The 12,578-nt window shown below is 45.3% G+C and overlaps 1 protein-coding gene across 1 annotated transcript in view; it reads right to left on the bottom strand.

Annotated features, from left to right (window-relative positions):
* Positions 1-12,578, bottom strand: part of IGSF21 (immunoglobin superfamily member 21) — a 386,505-nt gene that overhangs the window by 296,022 nt on the left and 77,905 nt on the right. The window lies entirely within an intron of this gene.

Here is a 12,578-nt window from a genome sequence, read left to right as displayed (position 1 = left end):
TATTATGACTTGTTTGCCCTCTGCTTCAGCTATAACACATGTTCTTCTCAAACAAACCTCTCCCTGCACCTCACACTTGCCTCTCCTAGTCCAGACCAAGAGCACAGGCTTGGGAGTCAGAGGACATGCGTTCTAATACCAGCTCTGCCTCTCTTCTGCTATGTGACTTTGGACAAGTCACTTAACTTCTCTGTGCCTCAGTTACCTCATCTGTGAAATGGGGAATTAAGACTGTGAGCCCTGCATAGGACAATCTGATTACCTGGTATCTACCCCAGTGCTTAGAACAGTGTTTGGCACCTAGTAAATGCTTAAATACCATTATTATTGTTATTATCATCATCACGTGTTCAGGGGGTACAGATTGAAGGGCAAAGCCCTTATCAAAGGGCAAAAGTTAAGCATGTATTATGTGCTTAACAAATACCACAATTATTATAAGGGCATTGCATCAGGTAGGAGATAAACAAATACCATTATCATTACCGTCATTGGACAGGGAACAGGTACTGGGCTAATCTCCATAGCTCACTGGGGAAATCAGTTTAAGAACCAGTGGAGGGGATTTGGGGAAGATAAGGAAAGGGGCATCTGCTCAGGGAACCTAAAACTCTGATCCAGACACTGAGCCCATGGCCCCTGGACCTTGGCCAGAATCTCTAAATAAACTTATTACTTCCAGACCTGAGGGGACATTTTTGCTCATTAAACATTAACAGTTGGCCACTGCTTGTTTTCACCTAGCAAGCGTGCTGAAATGCTTCCATCTCCTATTACTTCCCCAGCTCCTCCAATGTCTTATTTATGATTTGGAGAGGCCGTGAGAGATCTCTACATGCATGGCTGCACAGCTCTGTTAGCCATCAACATCCCCGCAGGATGCCTGCTTGCCTGTCCACCCTCTGCTTCAGATGCCTGACCTCTCAGGAAATTCATGGCAAACCCCACCTTCAAATAGAAGCACTGGGTGGAGGATTGACATCTAAATCCAAGAAAGGTTCTGCAACATACAAGCAGGTGAGAAGCAGCACGGTCTAGTGGGTGGGCCTAATAATAATGGCATTTAAGTGCTTACTATGTGCAAAACACTGTTCTAAGCACTGGGGAGGTTACAAGGTCATCAGGTTGTCCCACGGGGGGCTTACAGTCTTAATCCCTATTTTACAGACGAGGTAACTGAGGCCCAGAGAAGTGACGTTCCCAAAGTCACATAGCTGACAATTGGTGGAGCCGGGATTTGAACCCCTGACCTCAAAGCCCATGCTCTTTCCACTGAGCCACGCTGCTTCCCTAGGAGTCAGAGGACTCCTAGCAGTCAGCCTAGGAGTCAGAAGGACCTGGGTTCTGATTCTGGCTCTGCCACTTGTTTGCGGTGTAACCTCGGGAAGGTCACTTAGCTTCTTTGTGCCTCAGTTACCTCATCTGTAAAATGGGAATTAAGATTCTGAGTTCCATGTAGGACAGGAACTGGGTCCAACCCGCCGAACTTGTTTCTACCCCAAAGATTAATACAGTCCCTGGCACCTAATAAGTGTTTAAATCTGTGTGTGTGTGTGTGTGTGTGTGTGTGTGTGTGTGTGTGTATATAGATATATACACATACACTGTATTATATATATATATATATATGATTATATAATAGTGATAATAATAATAATAAAATGGCATTTGTTAAATGCTTCCTATGTGCCAGGCACTATACTAAACACTAGGGACGATACAAGCAAATTAGGTTGGACAGAATCCAGGTCCCACAAGGGGCTCAGAGTCTTAATCCCCATCTTACAGATGAGGTAGCTGAGGTTCAGGGAAGTTAAGTGACTCGCCCAAGGCCACACAGCAGAGCCAGGATTAGAACTCATGACCTTCTAATTCCCAGACCCATGCACTCACCATGCTGCTTCAGTGGCAGGGCACCCAGAGGTCTTCTTGCTTCCAGGAGCAGAAGGGGGAAATCAGGGACGTAGACCCTCACTCCAAGTTCTCAGCAATTTCCTAGCAGCTGTCCCCACAGGACAAGGACTGTGTCTGATCTGATTATCCTCAATCTACTCCAGTGCTTGGCACATAGTAAGAACTTAAAAATACCAATGTTATTAGGGTCTCACCTCTGACTCTGTCCGCCCAAGTTCCTCCAACAAGTGTGGGGTCCAAGAGTCACAGACCACCCTCTTCCACGTGGGTGGAAGTCCAGAGGTACCATGAACAGTGGAGTGTGCGTGGCAATCGGAAACCTGATGCTGATTAGAGTTGGCAAATTGTCACCTATTCATTCATTCATTCAATTGTATTTATTGAGCGCTTACTGTGTGCAGAACACTGTACTAAGCACTTGGGAAGTACAAGTTGGCAACATATAGAGATGGTCCCTACCCAATTCTTATTTATGCCCCAGCCTAGGTGCGTGGGGTGCCGCTACATTCTTAAGCTACCCAAGACCAGCCATAAAGTGTCTCAATTTACCCTGAACTCCTTTCCTTGGTCACTTAGAAGGATGAGTGGAGACAATGGCAATCTTCTAGGATTATCGCACAGAGGATGGTGATCAACTGATCTCCACTCCAGACAGAACAAGGTAAAATGGGTTTCAATGACAATCAGAGGGATTCAAATTAGATATGAAGAAGAATGTTCTGACTACTAGGGCTGCTCATCTGTGGAATGGTCTTCCAAGGGACTAGATATTTGCTATGAGAAGAATCTCATCTCCCTAGTAGCATAGAGAGAAGAGGGAAATGGGGAAAAGGAAATAGGTTAATGAAGACCAAAAGAAGTAGAAATGAGGAGGGAATGGAAAAGGATATGTATGAGGGGGAGAGAGTTGGAGGAAGCCAAAAAGGATGTGTTTAAGGCAGATCTGTGGGGGGTTATCTCTCTCCTAGCTCTAGCCCACCATCCCTCATTCTAAAAACCCTCCATTCCAAGATCATCCCCTCATAGAACCCTGTCCTTTAGCCCCTACAGCTCTATTTTCTTTCTCTGCACAAACTTCCATAGGGAATCTTGACATCATGCTTGGATATTTCCCATTAACAATGGATTTTGAAGACATTTTTATTTATTCTGTCCAACAACCCTGTCAGGTAAGTTGATGGTATTGTCAGTGTCTCTACACCAAATTCCATGTTTACCAATGAATCAACCCCTGGGGCTGGAAAAATGCAAACCCACCTCATTAATAGTGAGTAGCTTAGCTGCCCAGGTTCCCAATTCTCTATGCTAACTGTTTTACAAGTGGGGAAACAGAAGCTGGAAAGCACTCAGTAAATAGAATCGATTGGTTGATTGATGGAGAAGGTTCTGAAAAGCAGAATTCATGAGTTTCAACTCCTCATTCTGGTCCTAAGGCCTTGATCATCCCTTGAGCCCCTGAGGGACCGTCAGGAATGAGAGTGTGACAGCCACCAATGCAGCCCATGCCACACACTTCCTCCTCTAGACTGGAAGCTCCCCTCTATTTGTTAAGCACTTACTATGTGCCGACCACTGTACTACATACTGAGGTACATACAAGATAATCAGGCCCCTCATGGGACTCACAGTCTACATAAGAGGGAGACCAGGTATTCAATCCTCATTGTGCGAATGAGGGAACTGAGGCACAGAGAAGGGAAGTGACTTGTCCAAGATCACACAGCAGAAACATGGTGGAGCAGAGATAAGAAAGCAGGTCCTCTGACCCCCAGGTCTGTGTTGTTTTTCCACTAGGCCACACTGCTTCCCTAGACTGTCATTTCATCAAGTGCAGGAAATATATCTGCTAATTTAGTTGTATCCTCCCGAGCTCTTAATACAGTTCTCTGCACATAAGTGCTCAATAAATACCATTGATTTAAGATAGTGATGTCCTGAACTAGAACGAGGCCTCAACTCATGAAGAGTGAGCTGGCTCCATCTAGGTCCCAGCTTGGCCCCTCCTCTGCCTCTTTTCCTTTTCCAACCTCTCCTACACGTTCCTAGGAGCAGGTGTCTGCCTGGAACTAATCCAGTCAGATTCTCCCACAACAAACACTGACTGAAAGGAAACAGAAAGGAAAAGCAGAGTTTATTGAATGTCTTTTTGGCTCTATCTCGTTTCTTGTAGGTGTAGCCCAATTTGCTTTCTTCTCTGCACATATGATCACTTGAAATTGGGTCCAAAAAGGGTACACTGGAGCCACAAGAAACTGGACTGGAGAGAAACGTAGGTACACACTTACACACAATCTGCAGGCCTTGTTAAAACAAATGCCATTACTGCCCATCTTCTCACTGGCACACCAGTCAGCAGCTGAACTTTCCCGTAACACAACAGGTAGCCCCTGGCCCTGTCTGATATGCAGCCAGGATCTAACTGCCTTCAATCCTATCCAAACACCTAAAGGGAACTCTCCACTCGACAGAACCTTTGATCCATCAAATGCTCCCAACATTTGAGCTGGTGAGACCGGCTGCCATCTTTCAAGAGGGAGAAGGTCTGCTTCCCAACTCAAAATTCATATCATGATTCTGAGTCAAAGATTATGAAAACTTGATAAATTGCTCCCGTTCCCTCTGCTGGGGTCATTTCTACTTTTAGACTGTGAGCCCACTGTTGGGTAGGGACTGTCTCCATGTGTTGCCAATTTGTACTTCCCAAGCGCTTAGTACAGTGCTCTGCACATAGTAAGCGCTCAATAAATACGATTGATTGATTTCTACCGTGGCCTAGTGGATAGAGCATGGGCCCGGGAGTCAAAAGGACCTGGGTTCTAACTCTGGCTCTGCCACGTGTCTGATGTGTGACCTTGGGAAAGTCACTTCTCTGTACCTCAGATACCTCAACCGCAAAATAGGTATTGAGATTGACAGCCCCATGTGGGACAGGGACCATGTCCAATCCAATTGTGTCCACCCCAGTGCTTAGTACAATGCCTGGCACACAGTAAGCTCTTAAATACCACATTATTATTATCACCATCATCATTATTAGGGGTTTTAACAAATAAATGAATCAGTATGCAAAGAGCACTTGTGAATACAGCTAGACAGGTAAATCTGATCTGTTCTACTGTTGCATTTGTACTGTCAGTGTCTGCTGTTGTTTTCATTTCTAGTTATCAATACTGCGATCTCCCCAAAACCTGTGACCACAAGGCAGTCAACCCATTTCTGGTCCCTTCAGAGTCTAATATCTTCTCCTTCTGCCTTTCAACTACCAACTGCCTTGTCACGTTGCTTGAGGTTTTGTTTTCACATGCTTTTAAACTGGCAGCCCGCCCTATTTATGATGCTCTCATTTCAGCTCACCATAGAACAGCTGTTTGAATAGCCTGCTGGTCATCCATTCTCTTCACGTTCAACTCCCCTAGTGGAAGTATGATGTGATGAGCTACACTTCAAAGCTGGTGCTCTGACTGTGTTCCAAGGCTTCTTTGTTCGTGGTCCAGGCTCACCATTTGATGTTAAGTATACATGGAAATAGTGCTGGTGGCACTGTTTTTGAAGTTGGGACATAGGGAAGCAGCGTGGCCTAATGGAAAAAGCATGGGTCTTGAGAGTCAGAGGTCCTGAGTTCTAATCCCAGCTTTTCCACTTGTCTGATGCATAATATTAGGCAAGTCACTTACCTGGGCCTCAGTTTCCTCATCTGTAAAATGGGGATTAAAGCCTACTCCCTCTTAGACTGTGAACCCCATGTGGGACAGGGACTGTGTCCAAACTATTTTGTAACTACCCTAGTGCTTAATACAGTTCATGGCACGTAGTAAGCACTTAATAGGTTGCCCATCAACCTCCGAATCAAACAAAAACTCCTCGCTTTTGGCCTCAAAGCTCTCCATCAACTTGCCCCTTCTTACCTCCCCTCCCCTCTCTCCTTCTACATCGCACACTCTGTCCCTCTGGTGCTAACTTTCTCACTGTGCCTCGATCTCACCTGTCCTGTCAACCCCTAGCCCACCTCCTACCTCTGGCCTGGAATGCCCTGCTTCCTCACATCTGCCAATCACTCTTCCCCCTTCCAGAGCCCTACTGAAGGCTCACGTCCTCCCAGAGGCCTTCCCAGACTAAGCCCCCCCTTTCCTCAGCTCTCCCTCCCCTCTGTTTGACCTTGACTCACTCCTTTTGCTCTTCCCCTCTTCTCTCCACCTCCCAGTACTTATGTAAATATAATTCTAGTTATTTATATTCCTCTCCATCCAAACCACTACCTTGCTGGTTCACTCTCTCATCCTATCCTGACTGGATTACTGCATCTGCCCCTTCTCTGATCTCCCATCCTCCTGTCTCTCCCTGCTTCAGTCTATACTTCACTCTGCTGCCTGGATTATCCTTGTACAGAAATGCTCTGGGCATGTCATTCCCCTCTTCAAAAATCTCCAGTGGTTGTCTGTCAACCTACGAATTAAGCAAAAAAAAAAAAACCCCCAAAAAAACCACATTCCTCACTTGGCTCCAAGGCTGTCCATCACCTCGTCCCCCCCACCTCACCTCCCTTCTCTCCCTCTACAGCCCAGCCTGCACCCTCTGCTCCTCTGCCACTAATCTCCTCACTGTGCCTCGTTCTCACTTGTCCCACTGTCGAACCCTGGCCCACGTCCCTCCCTTGGTCTGGAATGCCCTCCCTCCACACATCCAAACTAGCTCTCTTCCTCCCTTCAAAGTCCTACTGAGAGCTCACCTACTCCAGGAGGCCTTCCCAGGCTGAGCCCCCATTTTCCTCTCCTCCCCATCGCCCCCCGCTCTACCTCCTTCCCCTCCCCACAGCACTTGTATATATTTGTACTGATTTATTACTTTATTTTACTTGTACATATTTACTACTCTATTTTATTATGTGCATATAACTATAATTCTATTTATTCTGATGGTTTCGACACCTGTCTACATGTTTTCTTTTGTTGCCTGTCTCCCCCATCTAGAATGTGAGCCTGTTGTTGGGTAGGGACTGTCTCTATATGTTGCTGACCTGTACTTCCCAAGTGCTTAGTACAGTGCTCTGCACACAGTAAGTGCACAATAAATATGATTGAATAGATGAATGCCTGTCTACTCCTTTCTAGACTGTAAGTCTGGTGTGGGCAGGAAATGTCTCTTTATTGCTGAATTGCACTTTTCATGTGCTTAGAACAGTGCTCTACACAGAGTAATATAATATGATAATGGCATTTGTTAAGTGCTTACTATGTGCAAAGCACTGTTTTAAGCTCTGGGAGGGATACAAGGTGATCAGGTTGTCCCACGTGGGGCTCACAGTCTTAATCTCCATTTTACAGATGCGGTAACTGAGGCTCAGAGAAGTTAAGTGAGTTGCCCAAGGTCACACAGCAGACATGTGGTGGAACCGGAATTAGAACCCATGACCTCTGACTCCCAAGCCCGGGCTCTTCCCACTGAGCCACACTGCTTCTCATGCTGCTTGCTGCTTCTCAATAAGTGTTCAATAAATATGATTGAATGAGTTATACTGCCTTTGGTAGATCTGGGTCTTAAAGTGAGAATAAGGCTGCTTGAACCTGAGTCTGGCATACATCTGTCCAATAGCAGTCCCCCTTTTTAATCAATCAGTGGTATTTGCTGGAAACCTATCATATGTAAATCACTGTACAAAAATGCCTGGGAGCATACGAGTTGGTACACACAATCCCTGCCCTCAAGGAACTTACAATTTGGTGTAAGCTTTCAAACACTTTGGCATCAAAAACACAAAATAAAGTATTTTGTTCCAGGCCCCCTTTCTGTAGGCTTCCAAAGGGCATGGAATCCCATTCTTCTGACTCACTTATTCCTCACTCATCAGAAGCGTATTTCGAATGGGTTGTTTAACTCTAGGCTACAGGATATGGTGTTGAGAGTTATGAAACTAAACTTAACCCAACCCCTTGGTCCAATCTTTAAAATAATAGCAAGTCTCCAAAGGACAGAGCTGTTTCTGACGATTCTTTTCATGGCTGTATTCTTGATTGCGGGGGGGAAGGTAGGTGTGAACAACTAGTTGAACACTGAGGCTCAGAGAGGGGGAGTGACTTACCTAAGGTCAATGATGGAAAGCGCAGAGGCCTGGGAATCAGAAGACCTGGGTTCCAATTCCAACTCCATCACTTTCCCGATAAATGAGTTTAAGCAAGTCACTTAACTTTCCTGTGCTGCAGTTTGCTCATTTGTTTTCTCTCAGACTGAGCCTCTTGAGGGACAGAGACTACATTCAACTTCATTCAATCGTATTTATTGAGCGCTTACTGTGTGTAGAGCACTGTACTATGTGCTTAACTTGTATCTACCCCAGAGCTTAGTACAGTGCTTGGCCCATAGTAACTATTCTAACCACAATCACAAATTATCATCATTACAATTGATCTGGACAAACAATGAAGCAATAATAAAACTTGACAAACTGTTGATCATGGGGGTTTCTTAGTAGCAATGCCCAAACGTGAAAACAAAGTCATCAGTCCCATGTGGGGACAGAAAAGATAATAATAATGGTACTTTTTCAGAGCTTACTATGTGCAAAGCACTGTTCTAAGCACTAGGGTAGATGTGTTAATCAGGTTGAAAACAGTCCCTGTCCCCCATGGGGCTCATATTCTTAATCCAAATTTTACAAATGAGGTAACTGAGGCCCACATAAGTTAACTGTCTTGCCCAACATCAAAACTGCAGACAAGTGATGGAGCCAGAATTAAAACTCAGGTCCTTCTGATTCTCAGGACTGTGCTCCATCCACTAAGCCACACTGCTAAATACTGCCCACCCTGCTCAGTGTGCCAAATCGCCACATGGTATGGATAACACAGTTTTCCTCCTCTAGACTGTAAGCTTGTGGGCTGGGAACGTGTCCGTTATATCGTACTTTCTCAAGCACTTAGTACAGTGCTCTGCACACAGTAAGCGCTCAAAAAATACAGTTGACTGACTTCTGCTTCCCAAAGATCGATAGTAGTAGCAGCGGTATTTGATGAGTGCCCACTTTTTAAAAAATGGTATTCATTAGGCATTTAGTATGTGCCAAGACTGTACTAAGGATGGCAGTAGATACAAAGAAATCAAATTGGTTAAATCCCTGTCCCACATGGGCCTCATCGTCAATCCCCAATTTACAGATGAGGTAACTGTGGCATGGAGAAGTTAAGGGACTTGCCCACGGTCACACAGAAGACAAGTGGAAGAGCCAGATTTAGGACCCAGGTCCTTCTGCCTCCCAGATGCTTTCTCTATCCACTAGGCCAAGCTTAGGAGCACTGTAGTAGGTTTTTAGAAAGTACAAGTAACGAAGTGACATGTTCCTTTCTCCCAAGGAGCCTATACTCAAATAGGGAGACAGATGGAAAAAATATTTATAACACTAAGCAGCCATACACAGAGCTAGAGGACTAACAAGGGGGTAAAATTCAAGAGTGCTAAAGCAAGTTGAAGGGATGAAGCGGCTCACAGAGCGTGGAGGTTAATTAAGGAAAGCTTCTTGAAGGAGCTGGGATTTAAAGAAGGATTTGGATGCGGGGAGAGAGCTGTGTTCTGTGACTAGGGATGAGAAACAGGAATTCTTGCAACTTCCTGAGGGGCAGCACAAGTAAGGAGACTGAGATAAGAGAGTTGAGAGTGCCAAGAAAGTGGGCACTCAAATACTGCTGCTACTACTACCGATGTTTGGGAAACAAAAGTATGAGTTGAAGATCAGTTTTGGAGGAACAAATAGTGGTTTGGGGAGGAGCAGGTGAGGAGAGTACATCTGTGAGGTGGGGCCAGGTGTAGATACTGGAAGGTGGTTGTGAGGAGCAAACCAGTGGAGGGGTTTGAAGAGAGGGCAATTAGGGGCCAAGTGATACTTGAGGAGCAGCATGGCCTAGTGTTATGGGCTTGGGAGTGAGAGGTCACGGGTTCTAATCCTAGCTCCACCACTTTGCTGTGTGACCTTGGGCAAGTCACTTAACTTATCTGGGCCTCAGTTACCTCATCTGTAAAATGGGGATTGAGACTATGAGCCCCATGTGGGACAACCTGATTACCTTGAATTTACCCCATCACTTAGAACAGTTCTTGGCACAAAGCGCTTAACAAATACCATTATTATTATTATTATTATTATTATTGAGGAAGATGATCTACGCGATAGCATGTTATAGAAATTGGAGGGGAGAGAGGACAGGAGATCGGCAAGGAGGATAAAGTGATGTAAGAGGCCCAGTAGCATCACAATAATTCCATCAGCATCATGGCAAGGTCTTGGAACATGTCTAGATCTCCACAGTCCCCCAGGGCACTGATTGTTGTCCTGGTCAGCATTGGATACATCCCAAGTACAAAGCAACAAGACCAATGTACATCCAAACTGCTACCATGTTGATCCAAGCATCTATCCTATCCCTCCTTGACTACTGCACCTGCCTCCTATCTGACCTCCCTGCCTCTTCCCACTGCACAGATCATTTTTCTAAAGATATATTCAGTCCATGTCTCCCTACTCCTCAAGAACCTCTATCGGTTGTCCATTCACCACTATAAACAGAAACTCCTTACGAATGGCTTTAAAGCACCCAGCTTGCCCCCTCCTACCTTACCTCTCTGATCTACTACAGCCCAGCCCACATACTTAGCTCCTCTAGCACCAGCTTACTATGCCTTGATTTCATCTCTCTCACCAGTGATCACTTTCTCCCCTTCTCCTTTCCCTTCCATATGTCAGACCATGACTCTCCCCATTTTCAAAGCATTATTAAGGTTGTATCTCCTCAAAGAAGCATCTCCCATCAACCCCTCTTTTCCTCAGTTCACTCTCCCATCTGCATCATCGATGCACTGAGCTGTGACTTTAGTGCATTTTCTATTCATTCCATCCTCAACCCTAAAGCACTTATGTACACACATCTTTATAAATTATTTTAATGCCTGTCTCCCACTCTAGACAGTAAGCTCATTGTGGGCAGAGAACTTGTCTGCCAACTCTGTTGTACTGAACTTTCCCTAGTGCTTTGTACAGTGAGAAGCAGTGTGGCTCAGTGGAAAGAGCGCAGGCTTTGGAGTCAGTGGTCATGGGTTCAAATTCCAGCTCCGCCAATTGTCAGCTGTGTGACTTTGGGCAAGTTACTTAACTTCTCTGGGCCTCAGTTCCCTCATCTGTAAAATGGGGATTAAGACTGTGAGCCCCCCGTGGGACAACCGGATCACTTTGTAACCTCCCCAGTGCTTAGAACAGTGCTTTGCACATAGTAAGCACTTAATAAATGCCATCATTATTATTACAATGCTCCGCTCAATAAATAGCACTGACGATGATGCTACAGAAAAGCACCATCCAAACCAAAGCCAACCAACCTCACACTCAAGAAAGTTCTGTCAGGATGGGATTCTGATCCACCAGAAACTTTGTTAACCCTGAGTTCTTCAAGCCACATCAAGAAAATCTCTGTGTCTGTTGACCAGGACCTGCTAAAAGCACACAACTTTTCTCAAGATGCAGCAGGATACCCAAATAGCTGCTTTTCTGGTGAGCTAGAATGGGGAGACTAGCCCCAGTGGGGACAAAAGAAGCGTTTTAAGGACATGGCAAAAAGAAGTCTTAGACATGCAGCATCCCACCTGAAAGCTGGAAGTCAGTTGACCCAGGTAGGCCAAGATGGTACATTGCGATCCAAAAAAGGAGGAACTCTGAGGAGATGCTCTGAAAGGATAGTGAGAACAAGGCAGCAAAACAAAGCAATGTGACCTGGTGGATAGTGGGAATCAGAGGGCCTGGGTTCTAATCTAATCTCAGCTCCACCATTTGTCTGCTGTGTGACCTTGAGCAAGTCACTTAACTTCTCTGGGCCTCAGTTACCTCATCCATAAAATGGGTATTAAAGCTGCGAGCCTCACAACCTGATTAGCTGTATCTACCCCTGTGCTTGGTACAGTGTCCAGCACATTGTAAGCACTTAATTACCATGGCTAAGTGGAAAGAACCCGGGCTTTGGAGTCAGAGGTCATGGGTTCAAATCCCCTCTCCACCAACTGCTAGCTGTGTGACTTTGGGCAAGTCACTTAACTTCTCTGGGCCTCAGTTCCCTCACCTGTAAAATGGGGATGAAGACTGTGAGCCCCCCGTGAGACCACTTGATCACCTTGTAACCTCTCCAGTGCTTAGAACAGTGCTTTGCACATATTAAGTCCTTAATAAAAGCCATTATTATTATTATTATGATTTAAATAAAAAGCACAAGGAGCAGCAAAACAACATTGTCAGCCCAACAGGGTACAGTCTTTGAGTGAGCAGTAAGGTCTGGATTGTAGGTTTCACTTTGGCCTTTATAGGTACAAAGGCAGCTGGATGTGAATTCCACTGTCTATGATATTTTCTTCAATTGCGAATAACAACTAAGTCAAAAGATGATGAGATCACGGATGCACCAGTGAATCACTACACACAAACCAAAGAGCTTTTAACTGGCAACACAGAGGTTACCTAAGCCAAACATGATAGAGCAGTGACCAGAGACACAAAGAAGTAGGAAACCAAAGCAAAAGCATTTATGTGCCCTTTGGAGCATTGACAGTTCTCAGGCATTCCCTTCCCAGAGGCCAGCAACCTTGGCCTGATTCTGGACTGTTCCCTAACTTTCAGCCCCCATATTCAGGTTGTTGCA

Source organism: Tachyglossus aculeatus, chromosome 5 (genome assembly GCF_015852505.1).
Source record: "Tachyglossus aculeatus isolate mTacAcu1 chromosome 5, mTacAcu1.pri, whole genome shotgun sequence".
Taxonomy (NCBI): domain Eukaryota; kingdom Metazoa; phylum Chordata; class Mammalia; order Monotremata; family Tachyglossidae; genus Tachyglossus; species Tachyglossus aculeatus.
Note: the sequence above shows the minus strand (reverse complement) of the source record. Positions and strands in the feature narration are given on the sequence as shown.